Here is a 17,033-nt window from a genome sequence, read left to right on the forward strand (position 1 = left end):
GATTTTCATTCTAAACATTTAGCTTGGTCTTGATGAGACGATATGGAACATTAGGGGTGAATTAATTATCCCACCAACTACCAACTACAGAATGCTCTACATCAAAGGAGAAGAGGTGCCTACATATCCAATCATCTTGACAAAGGATGTGAAAGGTTTCTGAGCCACTCATCCCATATTTGAAAGAAATATGAATTTCTTGGCTCATTGCCATGGGGTCTTTGACCCCTCTTATCCTAACTGGGTAGAAGATTATATAAATGAGGATGAAGTTTTGGAGGACGAAGCAATGGAACAAGTGGTCTAGGAATTGTGAGAGGAGCTTGAGGAAGATTCAAAGTAGTTAGCCCTCTATCATAGCTAGATTTCTTACTAGGAGCTAAGGCTTTAGGCTATGTTCTAAGTTATTATACCTTTTTCAGTTTATTTTTTCTCCCATTTTGTATTTAGGAAGAAGAAAACTCTGACTTTTATAAATAGCCACTATCGACTTAAATTAATATATTATGATCTATGCAACGTCATATGTAAAATTATATAAGTATATAATGATAGCTTTTTGAAATTTGTTTTAAGTTCGTTTCAAACCAAAAAGGTAGATTTGCGGCCAAGGATTGGTCTAGAAAAACAAATAATGTAAAAGAAGGAAGTCACCTAAAACTTCAAATTGGATTTGGTATCTGTGAACATGTTTTTGAAAGTCCTAATTGGTTCTTTTCAACATAGCTTCTATTTCCCATTAGATATGCAGGTGACTGACATGGAAATTATGAAGTACCAATTATCAGAACTCTCACAAGAATATTGATTTCACTCGTTGATATTTATATGGGAATTGATGTACTTTCCCCAAAGTAATTCCTCTCTGAAACAAAATGAAGCCAAATATTCATCATGTAATCTATCTATCATTAAATTTCAATATGATAGATAGTCAGTAATAAATTAAATGTATCAAACTTATTTGTATTATAGGTATAAAGATTATAGAGATTGAAACTTTGTAAACTTAGTTGTGCCCCTTTAATTTATGTAAAAATATAGGACTACAGTCTTGGGCAAGATTGGAGGTTTTCTTCCCCATTCTTTCCTACCATTGCCCATTTAAATGGAGGAATCTGTATTTTCAATTTTCAAATTATAAATATATAAATTAATCACTTTGACCTTTTATTGATCATATATATATATATATATATATATATATATGAACTTTAAGTTTAATTACATTAATAAATATGATAATTTTAGTATTTATTGAACTTGATTTTGAGCTTATATAAAAACCTTACAAAAAACATAATTTAATTAGATTTTCTTTAATTAAAATTTATTTTATTTTTAAAAAACTTTATTTATATTTTTAAATAAATAAAGACTTGTATATTCAATTTATTGAAATTTGAAAAACAAAATTCAAATCTATAAATAAATAAATAAAATTTAATATTTAAAATCTAAAAAATAATTAAATTATTTTTATTTTTATTTAATAAAGATAAATTTGAAACAATTTAAGTTTTTATTTTAATAAAAGAAAGGGAGATATTAAATTTCATAAAGGTAATACCAACATGAGTTTCTTTTTTCTTTTATTTTAAAACTTTGTGAAATATAAGTTTCTTTTCTCATTAAGGTTTTCTTCTAAGATTTTGGTTTCTAATATTTTCATGTAAACATGGAAAGTCAAATCAACCAATAACATAATTTAATGAAAATCAACCAATATAGATTCAAGGTAGACAATCTTTTCGAATGAAATATCAACATATATTTTATTAACTCTTCATGTAATCATGATTGAATGAAAATAACAAACAAAGTTAAAAAATGCAACCCCTAATCCAAGCTTTGAAAATGAATTTATAATCTTTGCACCCAAAATTAATTTTACAACTCGATAGACCAAAAAATAATAATCCAAAAAACTTCATATAAACAAACCAACTAAATTTTCTAAAAATAGAACTCAACCTTCAGAAATAAAACAATAATAATTAAATTAATCCTTAAGTTAAGTCACTTAACTCAATTTTATTTTAAAAGATTAAGTTATAATTTATAATAAAGTATTTTTTTAAGTTACATTATTTAATTTTAATTATTTTATAATATGCAATTCAACTAATAACCACTTAACTTCTTAACTTGGAATTAATTATTAATTCTTAGTTAATTATTGTGCATTGAAAAGTTATAACTTAATTTAAAATTAATATTTGAAACACAATATTATAGAAGAATTATAATTGATAATTTTAGCCATATGTAATATGCAACTTGATTTTAAAAATCAATTCATATTATTTGTGTATATTAATTTGAATTTTTTATTTAATAATTAATTAAAGATTGAATTCCTTAATTAGACTTTTAAGAAAGTCTTTTAATTAAATAATGGTATTTAACCAATTCATCACACTCAAATATTCTAACATTTAGTATTCCAACAATCATAAGATTTAAGTATTACTAAGTCATAATTAACCTAATAAATTCACTTCACTAAATAAACATACGACAAAACGCACATAACTAAACCATGCAAAAATAACTCAAAAAACTATCATGCTCAAGCTTAGGTGCACGAATTCATGTCACCTTAACAAATTCAAATAGGTAGATAATCAAATACTTGTCCATATTTTGGTAGGATAATGATGGCTTAGGATAGGATTGAGTTTTTATATTATCGGGTGAACCCACAATACTGGGTACCACTTTTGGGGGACGAAGGAAATCGCGAAATGATGAAAAATTTGCATATAGAATTTTACGCATGTTCGCCTGAACGTGCTAACTATGTTCGCCCGAACATATAACCATGATATGTTCGCGTGAACATATTAAGTATAAATAAGGTATGTTCGCGCAAACATACCTTGTTAATATGTTCGTGCGAACATATTTGTAACGACAATTTTGCAATTAAAATTCCACTTTTCCGTTTGAAATCTTGATCAATTTGGCTTTTTTTTTTTTATGTTCGTGCAAACACAAATGATTATAAATGTTCATGCGAACACGTTAAATTATATTTCTGGCAGTCGGATTATTTTTGCCATACGTTCGTGTGAACATATGTTCGCGTGAACATATTAGACAAGTTCGTACGAACATTATGTTCATGCAAACGTATCAAAATACAAATTTTTTGTGCTTTTTTCTGGAGAAAAAATGAAATTGGCTCTTTTGACCCCTAAAATTGAGATTGAATGATCTCCTACTGTAAAGTAAAAAATGCCAATTTGTGCTACTCGGAGCAAGCTTTCCAACAACTATAATTGTAATACATATTATATTCATTAAGACTTTCAAATATGAGTTTAACTCATTATAGCTTCATTATTGATTCAACATCAACCGGCTTCGACACCTCGAAAAAATTAGTAAATTAGGTCAATTTTTTTTTTGAAAAATATGTAGGAACTAGCTTATTGAGATACCTTTCTATTAAAAAAAAAAAAAAAAAGATTTCTGATAAATTGACTTCAAATTATCTATGTCAAACAGAACGTATGTCTGAATTATGATTCGTGTCACTTCAAAACTTCATAAACTATACAATATTCAACCAAAATGAATCAAACCAAATGCATCCTCTGGATATTGATGTTAGGAATCTAACACCGAAAGAATTACATCATTATCATTTCTAGAAAAAAAGTTATGTCTGTCGAACGGACTGTCACTCTTTAAAAATATTGAATTTTATTATGTACCACTTTTGGAAGGAGATGAAAAAATTAACCTAAATAATTTTTTTTTCAGATTAAAAAATATGGTTACAAAGTAGGAATAGAGTACTCAAAATCATTAGTTTATGTCATTTCAAAATTATTTATAGTTTTCGAGATATAGTCAGTTGAATGTGACATTTTTTGCAAAAATATTGATTTCAATGTCAAAATTGGTCAAAAAGTGGAACCCAATATCTCTCCTCTTACCACTGAGATATTGCAATAGGGTGCACTCAACCTGATAATTTAGGGAAGTTGGTGCTGAGTACCTACATACATGATGAGCATGTACTAATATACATCTAATTAAATAGACAATGGTAGGAGTGGTACATCTTGTAGATCCCAACTCGTAGGTGGCTACAACTCCCTCCCTCAACCACATCAAGTACATCAAATAGAAATATTAAATAGACATGCACACAATATGCATGCAAGTATGGTGTGAATACAACTAGTAAACTATGAATCTAAATAATATTGTTTCTTAACCTATGAATTCAACCATCATGAAGATAATTATAATGATCAATTGCACATAGTATAATATCATCATGAGAATAAATGTAATTATTAGCCAAGAGTATATAAAGTATCTTCATCATAAGCAAGCAATCATCGCTATCCACTAACATGATAAAATTAAACATTATATATATCAAGGCATTGTGTTGTCAAATATACTATAACTAGCATGCTCACCGAAAGGATCTAGTGTGCTTTTATAACATAATCTACATCGATGGAAAAGAGATGGGTATTACAAGAGGTTCTTGAGGTTGAACTATTGAAAATTACACTTGAAAAGAATGGATCTGTTTACCTACAAACCTAGCCTTTCCAAGGCTAGGAACACTAGGAACAAAATAGATTAAAAGAAAAAAAAATTGTAGTGGATTTTGATGACTAGGAGTAAGGTTAATGTGAAGAAATTAAGTATGAGGAACCTTGACAAGAAATTAGCTCATGAGAGGTTCTTTGAACTCCTTTTAGTAAGGAGTTGAAAGGTAAAAAGGTAATGATAATTGAAAATGACTAGAAGGGTGATAAATAATTCAATCCTGAAAGAGGTGACTCTTCCAACAATTTGGAGGATGAGTGTCAAAAGAGGTGACTTGAGTGATGAGGATATATGGTGGGGGGGGTGCAAATTGATCTGATAGTGAACTTGGATGGGTATGATGAACTAATGGAAAACATATTCATTCCCCTGATAATAATGAAGAGGACATTTTGGGAACAAACTTCTCTAAACCTAACATTGTTGATAATGACAAAAGGATCTCTGAGCTTAGCACCCAAATTGTTGCCCTACATGGAAGAGTCAACCAACTTGATGAAATGGTTTAGTTTTTCAAAAGAACTTAATTACAATTTGTTTCCATTGTAAACTCAATGTCTATCATCATGGATAGTGTTACAAGGAAGGTTATCATGGAACTAGTGTCTAGTCAAAGTAAAATGAGGATAAATATTAAGTAAATAAACAAGAACAAGGTGATGTTAAGCTAGACCCAGTTCTGAATCGAGAAGAATGGATTGAGAACCTACATCGTTTCCTAAGGAATTGGGCATGATTACTAGAAACTGATGGAGCAAATGGAGATTTTCTTTGGAGCCTTTAACCTCTATATTATTTTTGTTATTGTTTCTTACTGGGTCAACACATAGGATATTAGTATAGTGTTTAATTATCTTTAGTTATGTTATGGTTTTTATTCTATTTATGCAAGACTTCATAAACTCTAGGACTATAACATTGTTTACTATAACTCTTGCACTTGTAGGATTGTTTTTTTGATGAATAGTATTCTTATGGTAGATTACAATAGGATTGTGGATAATGGGTTTTATCTAAGGGTTGGACCTCATTGTTACTATAACTTTTGCACTAGTAGGTCTATTGCCTTGATTAGTAGTATTGTTATGGTGGATTACAATAGACCTATGTGTAATGGTTTATGTCTAAGAGTAAAGCCTTATTGATTTATGTCTTTAATTAAAATTTTGATTATGTTGCATGGTATTTTGTACTTCTATATTATTTCTACCAAAAGTGGCTTGGTTGATGTCCTATGTATTATTTTGTACTCTTTGTAATGCATCAAGGGTCTCTCCATATTGAGTTAATAAATAAAAAACCAAATATCGTGAAATAAAAGAGTTTATTTGAGAAATTGTGAGCTTTATATTTGTATAAGATATGCTTTATTTTGAATTTATTAGATAACTATATCAAATTTCTACATGTGTTATGTCAAAAGTCCTCATAGGTCAATTGAATGAAAAATATTTATAATTTTATAAGGTTTTAAACCTCATAGGTCGCTTGAATGAAAAGTATCTATAACTTTTATAAGGTTTTAAATTATTTAAATCTAAAATATGCATCATAATACATAATTCACAAGATATAGGTTGAAAAAATATTGAATTTTATATTTTTTTTCACAAAGTTAATATGGTCAAACAAATAGCTTTTAAGAATTTCTAAAACTTTAATCCAATAATCATAATTAATTATTTACATGCAAAAATTTACCAAAAAATTATGCATCAAATCTAGACAAGCGTCCTCTACTAATATTGAAATTTTCAAACAAAAAAATTGGCTATACATAGGTTGCCCAAACATAAAACTTTTTCTTTTCAAAACAATAGGTAAAATTACAATGAAATTCCAAATTTTCACCAAATCAATTTATGTTTTGTCAATTAGAAAACTAATAACCTACAATTATATTTTACTTTTCTATAGACTTTATTTCAACATATTTTTTAGATTTTGTTAAATAGTGTATTCAAATTTTTACGTGAAGTAGTGAAATTTGTTTTTTTTTTCATTTCTACTTAAAAAGCTAATATAGACCATCATGATCCTATGTACTAACTTGATGGATAAAGGTTCTACTATCAACAAGAATCTTCCTATTATTAAATATCAAATATTTGACAATTCAAATGCAACATCTAGAATTTGAATGCAATGAATCATAATTTAATTGAAATATACAATAATATACCTTATATCTAATTGTATTGAACAATGAATAAATTAAGAATAAGATTTGAACTATGTGAAAAAGAGTATTTTTTCAAAAATAATCTACTTGCAAAATAAATAAATACTAATATTTATTGCTATGAGTAAAGGATCAAAAATATTATTTGGAATGGATTTCTCATTCAACATCTTCCATATGTGAGCAATCTAAGAGGGATCAATTCTAATTTAGAACCAAATATTGTTTCTTAATTATCAACACAACATCTCCAAAGTAAATGCTCAAAATGCACAACAACTCTAAACATGACAGTCTTGTGTGCAATTTCGTACCCTAAGTTGGAAAGGCTTTGTTTACCCCCTTCTCCAAAGCTCACAACCTACTAACCAAAATCTTGTGCTCTACAAATTTCCAACCAATTCTTCTCCTCACTCTCCTTTTTTTTCTATAATTAATAAAAATAATCCAAAGATGGATCCAACTTTCATATCTCTTTTGCAAATTTATATATTTTTTACATTTTCTTTTGAAAATTTTGAAAGAAAATATCTTTTTATCAATGTTTTACAACCCTTTAGGAGGAAAGAGTCTTGTAACAATATTGAAGCAAGAACATTATCAAGCAAATATTAATTCCTCATAAATGGTTAAATAGTATGCAATGAACCAAAGTACACCATATAATGAGCAAACTAAAATGCATATCTTACCATGGGGGACACTTAGTTTTGTTTTCAAACTCCCCTTGTATATATTACATTATAGTTTGTTATTTAGCCACTAGTAGCCATTTTAAGATGTGACAAGGGTTCCATTTGGAAGAAACAATAAAGATTAATCATGTACTACCACACTCAACTTTTAACAAGAAAGTGGGAGGAAACATTCCCCAACCCACCTTACATGTCGTGCCAATTGAAGTGATATGAAATTGTTTGTATATGGTACCTAGAGAATAAGATCTCATTGATCACACAAAGATCACAATGTACTTGAAAAAAGTTACAATTGTGGAGAGCATTGCATATTTTCCCATATCTTGAGACCATTTGGGGAAATAGGTCCTCAATAGTTGGAAGAATACTAACATATCACATACAATAATGCCACTTGTATCCTTCAACATGGATGAGGAAATGTCAACTCTTATGGTATCAAAGAAACATAATTCAAAGAAATAATTTAGTTGTGTTCTTGCCTTGAGTAAATTTGGGCATGACATTCCATGCTAATATTCACTAGAACCCATAGTATAATTGTACTATGTAGATACTCACTAACAAAGAAAGTGATCTATTATTGCTTGTAAATAAGTGATAAGGAGGCTCTAAAGTTCACCATGTATTGGATTTAGGAGAAGATAGAATCCACCAATTGATCTTTCCCATAGTATGACACATGGATGATAAAGATTTAGGCTCTTTCTATAATGGTCACAATCTTCTCTAAACCCTATTATAGAGCTTCCCAAGGAAAACTAGTGAAACTATTCTTCTAACCAAGGCATTTTTCATGTTCTTTCTCAACACCTTCCCAAGTGCAACCATGGCTCATTTAGGAGTGGAATGACCCTAGACATTCTCATCAACCTCAACTTATTTGAACTTGATATTTTATTGAAGTCCAACCTAATTGAATCTAGAAATAAGAAAAATAGACCTACTAGGAATGAGCCCCAATTAGGTCTAGGTTTTTAGTTTTTAGAGATTTTCTCAAAATCTTGCCAAAGGATATTTGAAACCCTTGACCATTTTAGATACCCTTCTGGAAGGTCTAAAATGTTTTCTAGGTTTCAAGGTTGTAATCTTTGCACAGATCCCTAGTCCGTAATTACACCTATTTAGCCTAAATAGGACTATAATTTGGTTTTAAGTGCACAATGGTGATAAAATGGATTTAAGGCTTGGCTTCAACCTTTCACACAACGTCCTTGAACTTCATCCAAAATTCCTTGATCATACTTTTCAACCAATCAATCCACTCCTTCAAGCCATGTTGTCTACTATGCAAAGTTCATAATCAAGCACTCTCTGTGCTCGCCTAGGGTTTTCTTCCTAAATTAATTGATGAGGTCTTCTCACAATAATACACTTGCACCATAATGTACATTTCCCCTGCTAGGGGATTTTTTCTCTTCAAACCCTAAGATTTCCAATGAAATGTAGTCTATAGTTAAATTTTTATTTAGTAAATCATAAATTCAAACTAATGAAAGTAATAATGCAAAAATGTAAAACACAATGAACATTAACTAAATCCAAAAAAGAAATCGTTATTTAATCCAAAATGACAAAGATGCTCAGGTTGCAACAAAACCTATTCAGGAAATGTAAAAATGTCAGGGTTTCAATATTGCAACAAATGTGTATTTTGACCTCCAACCTCATGACAATTGATCTAGGAGCTATATATATGTTGCCTAGTCATTTTCCAATTGAATTATAGTTTTCATAATGAATTCTCTCTTTGAAATGCAAAACAATTTTCTTACTCAAGCAACATTGGTAATGTTACAAAGTTGTCATGCAGATTTTACAAGTTGCATGCAACTTTGACAAACTCTTAACTTTCCACATACCACTTTATTTCTATTGATGAAGTTATCTTTCTAATGACTCCCAAACCCCTTCAACACCATAATTGACTCAAAATATCCTTGTCATCTCCATGAGAGGATATGTGACATGTTTAAACAATGATGACAACTTTAGATCCTGGTTGACCTTACCATGACAAAATTACCATAAACTTAACCAAAACACTCCAATGTGATTTTCACTTTCCCTTATTACAATTTAAGGGTCTTCAAGCCAAACTTTAGGGGTTTATCCCAAACCTCCAAATGCTCCTGAACCATTCTCCCAAGGTGAAAATAACTCAAGTCACGGGACATGACAAGAGTAATTTATCAATACCTAACTTCTTAAAGTCAAATTCTTGGACCCACATAGATTCTGCACTTGGTAAACCTTTCCATTTCGTTAGATGATCCATGTAGACTTGATTCCTATATTTCTTTGCAACTTCAGAATCGAATATCATGTCAACCTATGGTAGAGTATGAGCAGGCAATTGTTGCAATTTAGGCATATAGTCTTCACCAATAGATACCACAATGTTATTTACTAGAGGAGGACCCTTACAAGGTATCAAGTCTTCTTTATTAAATATTAGAGACAAGGTTATGTTTGCAGGCAAGTCTAACTTAAATGCATTAGTGTCATACTTTTCCAAGATTCTAAAAAGTCCAATTCTTCTCATTTGCAACTTACCATGAGTCATTTTAGGAAATAATTCCTTGTTCAAATTTAACATCACAAGGCCTCCAACTTGGAATTGGATATCCCCCTTCTTCATGTCAGCTTTGTCCTTAATCGTCTAAGTGTTTTCCATTAGTATATGTTTCACTTATTCATGCACTTCATGCATCGTCTGGGCAAAGTCTTCATCATATCCACTTTTTTTATCCATCACTATAAGATCTCTTATAAGTTCCATAACTCCCCTAGGATGTAGGCCATATACCACCTCAAAATGTCTTTTTCGTGTACTTTTGTTCACTATATCTTTATAGGAAATCTCTGGCTGATGAATGACTTGATCTCATGATTCACCATGTGCCTTGCTTAAGCATCTCAAAAGGTTTCCTAGGGTCATGTTGACCACCTCAGTTTGGCCATCTACTTGTGGATGGTATGAAGACCTAAAAGACAAGTTAGTTCTCAATTTTTTCCATAACATTTTTTGAAAATACAAAACAAATTTGGAGTCCCTATCTAATACTATGCTAAGGAGTCCATGGACCCTAATAACTTCTTTGAAAATTAGATTAACAATTTGACAAGCATCATTTGTTATCTTACATGGAGAAAAAGGCACATCTTATTATATCTACCAACCACAACATAAACACTATCATATCAACTTTTGGTCTTAGGAAATCTCACTACAAAGTCTATGCTAACACATCCTAAGGCCTAATAAGAATGGGTAAGGTTGATAAAGCCTTGCATTTTTGGATGTCCCCTTTGCTCTCTAACAAGTTGTAAATTTGTCCACATATCTCCTAATGTCTCTTTGCATCTTTGGCCAATAGTAGTACCTTTGTACTAACTCTAAGGTCTTATTAAGACCAAAGTGTCACCCTAAACTTTCATTATGTTTTTCTTGAATCAAATTCTCTCATAGCCCCCTAGGTACATAGAGTTGTCCACTCCAAAGCAGTAAACCATTTTGTAATGTATAATCAAATTTCTTATTTTGAAAATGATTTTAAAAAGGCACATACTTTGTATGCTCCAAAGAAGTCTTCATCCTCCTTATACAACTCCTTGAAGTTGTCAATACTAATAATTTTCAACTAAATCTCTTGATAGTTACAATCCTTCTACACAAGGAATTTGTAACCTTATTGGTTTGCCCATTTTTATGCTTGATTGTAAAGGTGTAGGCTTGCAAATGCTCTGCCCATTTAAAGTGTCTGTGATTGAGCTTGTCATGTGATTTCAAGAAGCTAAGTGCTTGATTGGCAATATAGACCACAAATCCTTTGGGCAACAAGTCGTGTCGCCATTTCCTTAATGTGTGAACAAGGGCATATAATTCTATGTCAAATAAGGAATACTTTCTTTTTACGACATTGAATTGTTCACTAAAGAAAGTTATTGGTATATCTTCCTGACTTAAGACTACTCCCACTATTGCATTGCTAGCATCACTCTCTATAGTGAATAGCTTATCAAAGCTTGGAATGTTTTGAACTCTTTTTCAACAACCTTTATCCATTGGGATTTTGTCTTCATGCCTCTTTTAGCTATGACCAAAATAGGGGGACGTATCTCACTAAAATTCTTTATAAATTTCCTATAAAATTTTGTCAATCCATGGAAACTTCTTAAGTCACTTGCAAGACCAGGAGGGGGCTAGTTCAATATTGCCTCCACTTTAGAGGGATCCATCTTAAGGTTGTCTTTGGAGAACACTAAGCCAAGATATATAAATTTCTTCTTCATAAACTCAGACTTCTAATGGTTTATGGTTAGTTTTTCATCATGCAACTTTCTCAATACAATTTCCAAATGCCTAAGATGGTCCTTTTTAGTCTTGCTAAAGATCATTATATCATTTAAATTGTATAGTACAAAAAATTTACCAATGTAGTCCTTCAATACCTCATTCATAATCCTCATAAATATATTAGGGGCATTTGTCAACCCAAATAACATGATAAGTCATTCATAAAGTCCCCTTGTGGTTTGAATGTTGTCTTCCACTCATCTCCCTCCTTAATCATGATTTGGTGGTAGCCACTATTGAGATCAATTTTGGTTTGTGCACCCACTAAACAATCCATTACGTCTTCAATCTTGGGTATAGGAAATCAATATCCAATTATAATATTATTGATTGCTCAATTTTGTGCATAGTCTCCATGTACCCCCCCTTCTTACATGTTGAAACTTTGGGCACTGCACAAGGACTTGTGTTCTTCCTAATTAACCCATTGTCTTATAACTATTGAGCTTGTCTTGTTACATCCTCATTCTATAGCGATGCCATCTTATAAGCTACTTTGTTTGCAAAGAAGCCCCTAGAATGAAATCAATTTGATGGCTGATTTATCTCTTCAGTGGCAGGGGGCTTAGTGTCACATCACTCACTATATCCTTGTACTAATCTAACAAGGTTTGTACTTCTGTAGGGATCTTTGTTTTCATTGTCTATTTTGTTCTCCTCCTTAGATTTCAATACCAAAGGAAACCCTAGTACATCTCTCTCTTTTAGAGTACTTAAAGACCTATTTTATCCTACTAATAACACACTAGGTCTTACGGGTCTAATTTCAACTCCATCTACTTAGGATTGAATTTTATATGTGGCATTGTCCCTTTTAAAGGAGTGAGAATCCTTCTCACCATCATGGAGTGTGTTTATGTCAAATCTGTGTGGTCTACCTAAGAGTAGGTGGCAAGTATCCATGGGAAGGACATTACAAGGAATCTTGTCCTTCTATCCACCTATAGTAAACTCTACCCATGCTTGTTCATTCACAAATACATGTTGTCCTTTATTTAACCAAGTAACCTTATAAGGATTACTATGAGGGATCATACTTAGTTTCGACTTCTTAATTGCCTCTTCAGATATGATATATCAATTGAACTTGGATCTATAACTACTTTACATACCTTGCATGATGTCTTGCAATTGATTCTGAATAAGAACCTTCTTAGACTTTCCTCCTCTTTGACTAGTCCTTTGAGCAATATCCTCCTCACCATTAGGTTTTCTCCAACCTTTGAATCCAATTGACTTCAACTATCTTCACACTAGATGCCATAGTTTACTCTCATTTCCCATCCTTGAAATGTAGAAGCTTTATCAGGACACCTATAGGCAAGACGCCCTGTTTGGTTGCATTTATAGCACCTCATTATTGAGAAGTGGGGTCCTCTACCTAATTCTTCACACCTTCCTCTACTATTAGGTCCCCTACCTTGTAGCTTCCCTTGCTACTGGAGTCCCCACTCTGCTCTGATGACTTAGACTCCCTTGGAACCTCTACCTTGCACTTCTCCCTCCATTGCCACCTCTGTGATGTCTATGATCGTTACCTCTACTTCTATGACTTTGTTCCTACATTTTCTTGTTCTCCTCCTCCTCCTTAAGTGCTAGGTGATAACACCTTTGAACTATAGTAGGGCTTAATAGACTAATCTTCTCTTGAATGTTCCATCTTAGTCCATTCAAATACATAGCTACATTTACAATTTCCTCCTCTACAATACTTGACCTCAAACATAATTTATGAATTTCCTCAGTGTAGGTACTTACATCGAGGTCCTTCTACTTCAAATTGTGTCTCTTCTTGTGTAATTGGATTTCATAATCCTTTAACACTCAAGTTTCCCTAATCTTGGAAATCATTCCCTTCCATATAGCAATGGGATTCTTCCCTTTTTTTTTAGTCTTTTTGTCTTTCTATCTAGACAAACTTCCACCAAGTTAGGGAAGCTACCCTCAACCTGGGTTTGGCTAAATCAGGTTCCAACATATTCCCACTAAAGAAGTTGCCCCCTCTAAGGATTTTCCTCCCATACCTTTGAGGGCCTTGAGGAATGGCTTTTGAAACAGGATTGGATCAGGCTTTGGAACCTCATCCTCCTCAACAACTTCCTTTTCCTCCAATTTCTCATTTTTTCTCTCTACATCTCCAAGCTTCTTTTCTAACTACTCAAATTTTTCGTTGAGCAACCTATTCTCTTTTTACTATTGTTTCACTTTCTTAGAAAGTTCTACATTGGTCACCATGTCAGTCTCACTTGCCCACATTGTTAGGCTCTAATACCATTATGATAGGGAGGCTCTAGAAGTTCAACACTTACTAGATGCTTGATAAGATCAAATCCACTAGTTGATCTTTCCCACAATATGAGGCATGAACCATGAAGATTTAGGTTCTTTCTCTAATGGTCTCAATCTTATATAAACACTATTCTAGAGATTCCCAAGGAAAACGAGTGAAACTATTCTTCTAACCAAGGTATTCTTTACATGTTTTCTCAACACCTTCCCAAATGCATTCATAGCTCACTTAGGAGAGGAATGACCCTAGACATCCTCATTAAGTGCAACTTAGTTAATATTGATAGTTTATTGAATTCTAACCTAGTTGTGTCCACAAACAAGAAAAAAATGCCTACTAGGAATGAGCCCCAATTAGGCCTAGGTTTTCAATTTTTAGTGTTTTTTCTCAAAATCTTGCCAAAGGACCTTCAAAATCCTTGACAATTTTTAGATACCCTTTTGGAAGGTCTAATGTATTTTCTAGGTTTCAATGGTATACCCTCTGTACAATGCCTTAATCCAAGATTAGGCCTATTTAGCCTAAATGAGAGACTATAAACTAGTTATTCTTGCAGAATTGTGATAAAATGGATTCAAGGCTTGGTTCCAACCTTGCATGCAACCTTCTCTAACTTTATTCAACGCTCCTTGATCATTATTTTAAACCAATCAATCCACTACTTCAAGCCATGTTGTCTCTTCTACGAAGTTCCTAGTCGAACATTGTCTTCACTCACTTAGGGCTTGCTTGCAAAATTAACTAATAAGGTATTTTGACAAAACTCCACTTGCACCCTGATGTACATTGCCTCTACTATCAACCCTCCAATGCTCATAACTTTTCCATGGATTTTCATCCTAGGGGCATTTTTCTCTTCAAACCCTAAGACTAGTTGTGAAATTCAGCCTAGAGTCTGATTCTTATTAAACCAAAACTTCAAGCTAATGGAGATAATAGTGCAAAAATATAGAACACGATGAACTCTAACTAAGTGTTGATGTTATAGCTTTAGTTGGATAAACCTATATATAATTATGAGATATAATTTGTGTGTGTTCTCTGTATTGAGATATAAGGTCGTATGTATGTATGTACGTCCCATACAGGGACCCCATATATATATATATATTTGTAGTGATCCTCAGAAAACCAACATGGTATCAGAGTCAGACTGCAAATGTACCATGAGAAATGAACACTAATAATTTTGTAAATGAAAAGGATTTACATGAAGATATGGACTACAAATCCTAACTAGTGCAAGACTTACTATGGAACTTAGTGTTGAGAAATGGTGAACCAAAAGAGGGATTGGTGATAAATAAAAAGTTTTGTGAGATATCAAGTAAGGTGAACAAAACTAACTGCAGACAATAATAAGAACAAATAAAGAATTGAATTCATACACCACAAAGCGTACCAAGACTTGTTTACATTCTTGGATTGGTTGTATTGTTCACATTAGCCAATGAGACTGGGTCACGAGCAACTAAAATGTCTAATATCTACTTTCAACATTTCCTACGACCCTCTGGACTTTCTAGTTATGTGAGTATTGTTGCAGAGAGGTGTCTGACAGATATATATGATAATAGCTTGAAATTTTGAAATTTTGATGTAATTATTATTACCGTATATGGAGGGAGGGGAAAAACACATACATTGTTAGCAGAGTATTCAACAAGAATTTATGGCAAAATTTTCAGTAATCATCAAACATAATCTTCTTATTTCCTTTATAATTGGAGACTAGCATCAATCAAATTAGAGATGTCACCTGAAACTACATAAGGATTGTACTATTTGGTAGAGAATAGTAAACGGATGGGTAAACATAAGTTATGAGGACAATCGATAAATGGACAAGTCCCTTAAATGCAAACGTGTGTGTGTGCATGCACGCATGTGTGTGTGAATTGTGGTTTTCATAACCAATTCCCCATTTGAAATGTAAAAGGTGCATTTCTTGCTCAAGCAACATTAACAATGTGCCTTGAGGTTTACTACCTTGAGGTCACAGGTTCAACTCCCCTTCGTAGTGGAGAATGGTTGTAGGTCAGTTTCCCTTATGAGACCTTTGTGCCAAGTACCTGCTCCACTGGCCTGGGGTATAGGAATGGGCTTTTCCCCCAAAGTTTAAGCCGCCTACTACTACATTTTTGAACCCTTGGGCTCCCGCTCGACTTCCGCCCAGCACTCTGCGCTCAGTCCATGGCCCCTCCCGACTGCTCCTCGAGCGTTCCACTTTGGCCGACTTTCGATGTCCACCCTGTTGGGGACAAATCCTTTGCAGACATGGCTACTTTCAAGGCTGTCGTCCATGGTTTGGGGGTTCCTACGGTGGAGCATCCGATCTTGTCCTCAGTGGTGAGTTTCGTCGCGATCAGATGTTTGATTCCATTGGTTCTAGATAATGATATAGCTAATGAAATCTCTCACAGCTATGGACTTCTCTCAGAGAGTCGCTATCTTCAGATTCCATAGATTTTGGCCTTCACTTCAGGCTCCTCACACTTGGATTTCCAAGTATTGGGAACCTTTGATTTCGGGTTATGTCCATATTTTCCCTGTGGCCAAGGTTTTCTTCATTGTTAAATTTGATGATGTTGAGGACAGGAAGGCTATTTTATGCAGCCACTTCAATTGGGAGGATCGTTACCCTCTGTTGGCCAAACCCTGGCACAAGGGTTTTGATCTTGCAACAAAATCATTTGCTCATATGCCTATTTGGGTTAAGACTCCTGAATCTCCCCCTTCACCTGTGGCTAGATTGAGTTCTTGAAGCTGTGGGACATGTCATTGGTGACTTCCAAATGGTGGACTCCAAATCTTCTGATATCCCGCATTCTACTTATGCTCACATCCTTGTGGTCATGGATACATCGAAGGGACTACCTGAGAAGATCAAGCTTGAGGTCCCTAATGGTTCCTGGATTCAAA

The sequence above is a fragment of the Cupressus sempervirens genome, chromosome 7 (assembly GCF_028749045.1).
Source record: "Cupressus sempervirens isolate cs-2001-9-10 chromosome 7, ASM2874904v1, whole genome shotgun sequence".
In the NCBI taxonomy this organism is placed as follows: Eukaryota; Viridiplantae; Streptophyta; class Pinopsida; order Cupressales; family Cupressaceae; genus Cupressus; species Cupressus sempervirens.